Here is a 7,500-nt window from a genome sequence, read left to right on the forward strand (position 1 = left end):
CTCTCTATTTAGTTGCAAGAATTCCTCTCTATATACTTGCAAGGATTACTCTCTATTTAGTTGCAAGAATTCCTCTCTATTTAGTTGCAAGAATTCCTCTCTATTTAGTTACGAGAATTCCTCTCTATTTAGTTGCAAGGATTCCTCTCTATTTAGTTGCAAGAATTCCTCTCTATTTAGTTGCAAGGATTCCTCTCTATTTAGTTGCAAGAATTCCTCTCTATTTAGTTGCAAGAATTCCTCTCTATTTAGTTGCAAGAATTCCTCTCTATTTAGTTGCAAGGATTCCTCTCTATTTAGTTGCAAGAATTCCTCTCTATTTAGTTGCAAGAATTCTCTCTATTTAGTTGCAAGGATTCCTCTCTATTTAGTTGCAAGGATTCCTCTCTATTTAGTTGCAAGAATTCCTCTCTATTTAGTTGCAAGAATTCCTCTCTATTTAGGTGCAAGAATTCCTCTCTATTTAGTTGCAAGAATTCCTCTCTATTTAGTTGCAAGAATTATCTCTATTTAGTTGCAAGAATTCCTCTCTATTTAGTTGCAAGAATTCCTCTCTATTTAGTTGCAAGAATTCCTCTCTATTTAGTTGCAAGAATTCCTCTCTATTTAGTTGCAAGAATTCCTCTCTATTTAGTTGCAAGAATTCTCTCTATTTAGTTGCAAGAATTCCTCTCTATTTAGTTGCAAGAATTCCTCTCTATTTAGTTGCAAGAATTCTCTCTATTTAGTTGCAAGGATTCCTCTCTATTTAGTTGCAAAAATTCCTCTCTATTTAGTTGCAAGAATTCCTCTCTATTTAGTTGCAAGGATTCCTCTCTATTTAGTTGCAAAAATTCCTCTCTATTTAGTTGCAAGAATTCCTCTCTATTTAGTAGCAAGAATTCCTCTCAATTTAGTTGCAAGAATTCCTCTCTATTTAGTTGCAAGAATTCCTCTCTATTTAGTTGCAAGGATTCCTCTCTATTTAGTTGCAAGAATTCCTCTCTATTTAGTTGCAAGAATTCCTCTCTATTTAGTTGCAAGAATTCTCTCTATTTAGTTGCAAGAATTCCTCTCTATTTAGTTGCAAGAATTCCTGTCTATTTAGTTGCAAGAATTCCTCTCTATTTAGTTGCAAGAATTCCTCTCTATTTAGTTGCAAGAATTCCTCTCTATTTAGTTGCAAGAATTCTCTCTATTTAGTTGCAAGAATTCCTCTCTATTTAGTTGCAAGAATTCCTCTCTATTTAGTTGCAAGAATTCCTCTCTATTTAGTTGCAAGAATTCCTCTCTATTTAGTTGCAAGAATTCTTCTCTATTTAGTTGCAAGAATTCCTCTATATTTAGTTGTAAGAATTCCTCTCTATTTAGTTGCAAGGATTCCTCTCTATTTAGTTGCAAGAATTCCTCTCTATTTAGTTGCAAGAATTCCTCTCTATTTAGGTGCAAGAATTCCTCTCTATTTAGTTGCAAGAATTCCTCTCTATTTAGTTGCAAGAATTATCTCTATTTAGTTGCAAGAATTCCTCTCTATTTAGTTGCAAGAATTCCTCTCTATTTAGTTGCAAGAATTCCTCTCTATTTAGTTGCAAGAATTCCTCTCTATTTAGTTGCAAGAATTCCTCTCTATTTAGTTGCAAGAATTCTCTCTATTTAGTTGCAAGAATTCCTCTCTATTTAGTTGCAAGAATTCCTCTCTATTTAGTTGCAAGAATTCTCTCTATTTAGTTGCAAGAATTCCTCTCTATTTAGTTGCAAGGATTCCTCTCTATTTAGTTGCAAAAATTCCTCTCTATTTAGTTGCAAGAATTCCTCTCTATTTAGTAGCAAGAATTCCTCTCAATTTAGTTGCAAGAATTCCTCTCTATTTAGTTGCAAGAATTCCTCTCTATTTAGTTGCAAGAATTCTCTCTATTTAGTTGCAAGAATTCCTCTCTATTTAGTTGCAAGAATTCCTCTCTATTTAGTTGCAAGAATTCTCTCTATTTAGTTGCAAGAATTCCTCTCTATTTAGTTGCAAGAATTCCTGTCTATTTAGTTGCAAGAATTCCTCTCTATTTAGTTGCAAGGATTCCTCTCTATTTAGTTGCAAGAATTCTCTCTATTTAGTTGCAAGAATTCCTCTCTATTTAGTTGCAAGAATTCCTCTCTATTTAGTTGCACGAATTCCTGTCTATTTAGTTGCAAGAATTCCTCTCTATTAGGTGCAAGAATTCCTCTCTATTTAGTTGCAAGAATTCCTCTCTATTTAGTTGCAAGAATTCCTCTCTATTTAGTTGCAAGAATTCCTCTCTATTTAGTTGCAATAATTCCTCTCTATTAGGTGCAAGAATTCTCTCTATTTAGTTGCAAGGATTCCTCTCTATTTAGTTGCAAGAATTCCTCTCTATTTAGTTGCAAGGATTCCTCTCTATTTAGTTGCAAGAATTCCTCTCTCTTTAGTTGCAAGAATTCCTCTCTATTTAGTTGCAAGAATTCCTCTCTATTTAGTTGCAAGAATTCCTCTCTATTTAGTTGCAAGAATTCCTCTCTATTTAGTTGCAAGAATTCCTCTCTATTTAGTTGCAAGAATTCCTCTCTATTTAGTTGCAAGAATTCCTCTCTCTTTAGTTGCAAGAATTCCTCTCTATTTAGTTGCAAGAATTCCTCTCTATTTAGTTGCAAGAATTCCTCTCTATTTAGTTGCAAGAATTCTTCTCTATTTAGTTGCACGAATTCCTCTCTATTTAGTTGCAAGAATTCCTCTCTATTAGGTGCAAGAATTCCTCTCTATTTAGTTGCAAGAATTCCTCTCTATTTAGTTGCAAGAATTCCTCTCTATTTAGTTGCAAGGATTCCTCTCTATTTAGTTGCAAGAATTCCTCTCTCTTTAGTTGCAAGAATTCCTCTCTATTTAGTTGCAAGAATTCCTCTCTATTTAGTTGCAATAATTCCTCTCTATTTAGTTGCAAGAATTCCTCTCTATTTAGTTGCAAGGATTCCTCTCTATTTAGTTGCAAGAATTCCTCTCTATTGAGTTGCAAGAATTCTCTCTATTTAGTTGCAAGAATTCCTCTCTATTGAGTTGCAAGATTTCTCTCTCTTTACTTGCAAGGATTCCTCTCTATTTGGTTGCAAGAATTCCTCTCTCTTTAGTTGCAAGAATTCTCTCAATTTAGTTGCAAGAATTCCTCTCTATTTAGTTGCAAGAATTCCTCTCTGTTTAGTTGCAAGAATTCCTCTCTATTTAGTTGCAAGAATTCCTCTCTATTTAGTGGCAAGAATTCCTCTCTATTTAGTTGCAAGAATTCCTCTCTATTTAGTTGCAAGAATTCCTCTCTATTTAGTTGCAAGGATTCCTCTCTGTTTAGTTGCAAGAATTCTCTCTATTTAGTTGCAAGAATTCCTCTCTATTTAGTTGCAAGAATTCCTCTCTATTTAGTTGCAAGAATTCCTCTCTATTTAGTTGCAAGAATTCCTCTCTATTTAGTTACAAGAATTCTCTCTATTTAGTTGCAAGAATTCCTCTCTATTTAGTTGCAAGAATTCCTCTCTATTTAGTTGCAAGAATTCCTCTCTATTTAGTTGCAAGAATTCCTCTCTATTTAGTTGCAAGAATTCCTCTCTATTTAGTTGCAAGAATTCCTCTATTTAGTTGCAAGAATTCCTCTCTATTTAGGTGCAAGAATTCCTCTCTATTTAGTTGCAAGGATTCCTCTCTATTGAGTTGCAAGAATTCCTCTCTATTTAGTTGCAAGAATTCCTCTCTATTTAGTTGCAAGAATTCCTCTCTATTTAGTTGCAAGAATTCCTCTCTATTTAGTTGCAAGAATTCCTCTCTATTTAGTTGCAAGAATTCCTCTCTATTTAGTTGCAAGAATTCCTCTCTATTTAGTTGCAAGAATTCCTCGCTATTTAGTTGCAAGAATTCCTCTCTATTTAGCTCTATTTAGTTGCAAGAATTCCTCTCTATTTAGTTGCAAGAATTCCTCTCTATTTAGTTACAGGAATTCCTCTCTATTTAGATGCAAGGATTCCTCTCTATTTAGTTGCAAGAATTCCTCTATTTAGTTGCAAGAATTCCTCTCTATTTAGTTACAGGAATTCCTCTCTATTTAGATGCAAGGATTCCTCTCTATTTAGTTGCAAGAATTCCTCTCTATTTAGTTGCAAGAATTCCTCTCTATTTAGTTGCAAGAATTCCTCTCTATTTAGTTGCAAGGATTCCTCTCTATTTAGTTGCAAGAATTCCTCTCTATTTAGTTGCAAGAATTCTCTCGATTTAGTTGCAAGGATTCCTCTCTATTTAGTTGCAAGAATTCTCTCGATTTAGTTGCAAGAATTCCTCTCTATTTAGTTGCAAGAATTCCTCTCTATTTAGTTGCAAGAATTCCTCTCTATTTAGTTGCAAGAATTCCTCTCTATTTAGTTGCAAGAATTCCTCTCTATTTAGTTGCAAGAATTCCTCTCTATTTAGTTGCAAGAATTCCTCTCTATTTAGTTGCAAGAATTCCTCTCTATTTAGTTGCAAGAATTCCTCTCTATTTAGTTGCAAGAATTCCTCTCTATTTAGTTGCAAGAATTCCTCTCTATTTAGTTGCAAGAATTCCTCTCTATTTAGTTGCAAGAATTCCTCTCTATTTAGTTGCAAGAATTCCTCTCTATTTAGTTGCAAGAATTCTCTCTATTTAGTTGCAAGAATTCTTCTCTATTTAGTTGCAAGAATTCCTCTCTATTTAGTTGCAAGAATTCCTCTCTATTTAGTTGCAAGATTTCCTCTCTATTTAGTTGCAAGAATTCCTCTCTGTTTAGTTGCAAGAATTCCTCTCTGTTTAGTTGCAAGAATTCCTCTCTATTTAGTTGCAAGAATTCCTCTCTATTTAGTTGCAAGAATTCCTCTCTATTTAGTTGCAAGAATTCTCTCTATTTAGTTGCAAGAATTCCTCTCTATTTAGTTGCAAGAATTCCTCTCTATTTAGTTGCAAGAATTCCTCTCTATTTAGTTGCAAGAATTCCTCTCTATTTAGTTGCAAGAATTCCTCTCTATTTAGTTGCAAGAATTCCTCTCTATTTAGTTGCAAGAATTCCTCTCTATTTAGTTGCAAGGATTCCTTTCTATTTAGTTGCAAGAATTCCTCTCTATTTAGTTGCAAGAATTCCTCTCTATTTAGTAGCAAGAATTCCTCTCTATTTAGTTGCAAGAATTCCTCTCTATTTAGTTGCAAGAATTCCTCTCTATTTAGTTGCAAGAATTCCTCTCTATTTAGTTGCAAGAATTCCTCTCTATTTAGTTGCAAGAATTCCTCTCTATTTAGTTGCAAGAATTCTCTCTATTTAGTTGCAAGAATTCCTCTCTATTTAGTTGCAAGAATTCCTCTCTATTTAGTTGCAAGAATTCCTCTCTATTTAGTTGCAAGAATTCTCTCTATTTAGTTGCAAGAATTCTTCTCTATTTAGTTGCAAGAATTCCTCTCTATTTAGTTGCAAGAATTCCTCTCTATTTAGTTGCAAGATTTCCTCTCTATTTAGTTGCAAGATTTCCTCTCTATTTAGTTGCAAGAATTCCTCTCTGTTTAGTTGCAAGAATTCCTCTCTATTTAGTTGCAAGAATTCCTCTCTATTTAGTTGCAAGAATTCCTCTCTATTTAGTTGCAAGAATTCCTCTCTATTTAGTTGCAAGAATTCTCTCTATTTAGTTGCAAGAATTCCTCTCTATTTAGTTGCAAGAATTCCTCTCTATTTAGTTGCAAGAATTCCTCTCTATTTAGTTGCAAGAATTCCTCTCTATTTAGTTGCAAGAATTCCTCTCTATTTAGTTGCAAGAATTCCTCTCTATTTAGTTGTAAGAATTCCTCTCTATTTAGTTGCAAGAATTCCTCTCTATTTAGTTGCAAGAATTCCTCTCTATTTAGTTGCAAGAATTCTCTCTATTTAGTTGCAAGGATTCCTCTCTATTTAGTTGCAAGAATTCCTCTCTATTTAGTTGCAAGAATTCCTCTCTATTTAGTTGCAAGAATTCCTCTCTGTTTAGTTGCAAGAATTCCTCTCTATTTAGTTGCAAGAATTCTCTCTATTTAGTTGCAAGAATTCTCTCCATTTAGTTGCAAGAATTCTCTCTATTTAGTTGCAAGAATTCCTCTCTATTTAGTTGCAAGAATTCCTCTCTGTTTAGCTCTATTTAGTTGCAAGAATTCCTCTCTATTTAGTTGCAAGGATTCCTCTCTATTTAGTTGCAAGAATTCCTCTCTATTTAGTTGCAAGAATTCCTCTCTATTTAGTTGCAAGAATTCCTCTCTATTTAGTTGCAAGAATTCCTCTCTATTTAGTTGCAAGAATTCCTCTCTATTTAGTTGCAAGAATTCCTCTCTATTTAGTTGCAAGGATTCCTCTCTATTTAGTTGCAAGAATTCCTCTCTATTTAGTTGCAAGAATTCCTCTCTATTCAGTTGCAAGAATTCCTCTCTATTTAGTTGCAAGAATTCCTCTCTATTTAGTTGCAAGGATTCCTCTCTCTTTAGTTGCAAGGATTCCTCTCTATTTAGTTGCAAGAATTCCTCTCTATTTAGTTGCAAGAATTCTAACTATTTAGTTGCAAGAATTCTCTCTATTTAGTTGCAAGAATTCCTCTCTAAATACTTGCAAGGATTACTCTCTATATACCTTCAAGAATTCCTCCCTATACACGTATAAGAATTCTCAAAGTCACAGTAACGGAATGACTTGTACTTGATCTTTTACCTTTTCTAAATTCGAACTTTTATGATATCCTGAAAGTGTACAATTTGGGTGTGGTGTTTTTCAGGGTTCAAAGAGCTTCTTGTGAGTTGCAAGAAACTACTCCCTCACCTTGACTTTGTGAGAATTCTGAATATAATGAAAAAATTCTGCGAACTTTTCTCAGTGTGGAATATACTGGCCACGTTATGGTTATGGCATATTTTATTATATCATTTTAGATGTTACACCAAAGAACCCACTTTTATGAAACACGGTGCATTGTGTCCATAGAGTTTGTGACAGTTACTTTTAGCGAAAATACTTAGATGTTCCAAGTTGCTTCTTCAATTACTTTGCCTATTACTATCTTGTGTAAGTTGCTGATATCATCAGTCTCACCATATATAACCTAGTTTGAAAGAGTGGGTATTTTAGCATAAAATATAATAAATATATATATATAAAATTATGCTTTACAAAGATAGGGGAAAACATTTTAAATGAAGTGTTGCTATTACGGGATTTTTTTTCTATTGTAAACGAATGTGGTCTACCTTCAAATCTTTAAATCTTAACATTTATCAAAAAGTATATCGAGACATCCAGTTATCGCACATCCATTATTGAAATGAGATTAGTAAACAAAATATGAAAAATCGATGACATGATAGGAGCTAAAACTGAAGCAGCTGCCAAGAGAGCGCCAGGGAAGCCTCAATAGGCCTACTGGACGCGAACGAAGGAAGAAACGGCTCGGCGAGATAACGAAGAAAAGAACAACAAAAAAGCCAGTGCCCAACAACAGCAACAAAGGACGTGCCCATA

This window comes from Penaeus vannamei, chromosome 18 (genome assembly GCF_042767895.1).
Source record: "Penaeus vannamei isolate JL-2024 chromosome 18, ASM4276789v1, whole genome shotgun sequence".
Taxonomy (NCBI): domain Eukaryota; kingdom Metazoa; phylum Arthropoda; class Malacostraca; order Decapoda; family Penaeidae; genus Penaeus; species Penaeus vannamei.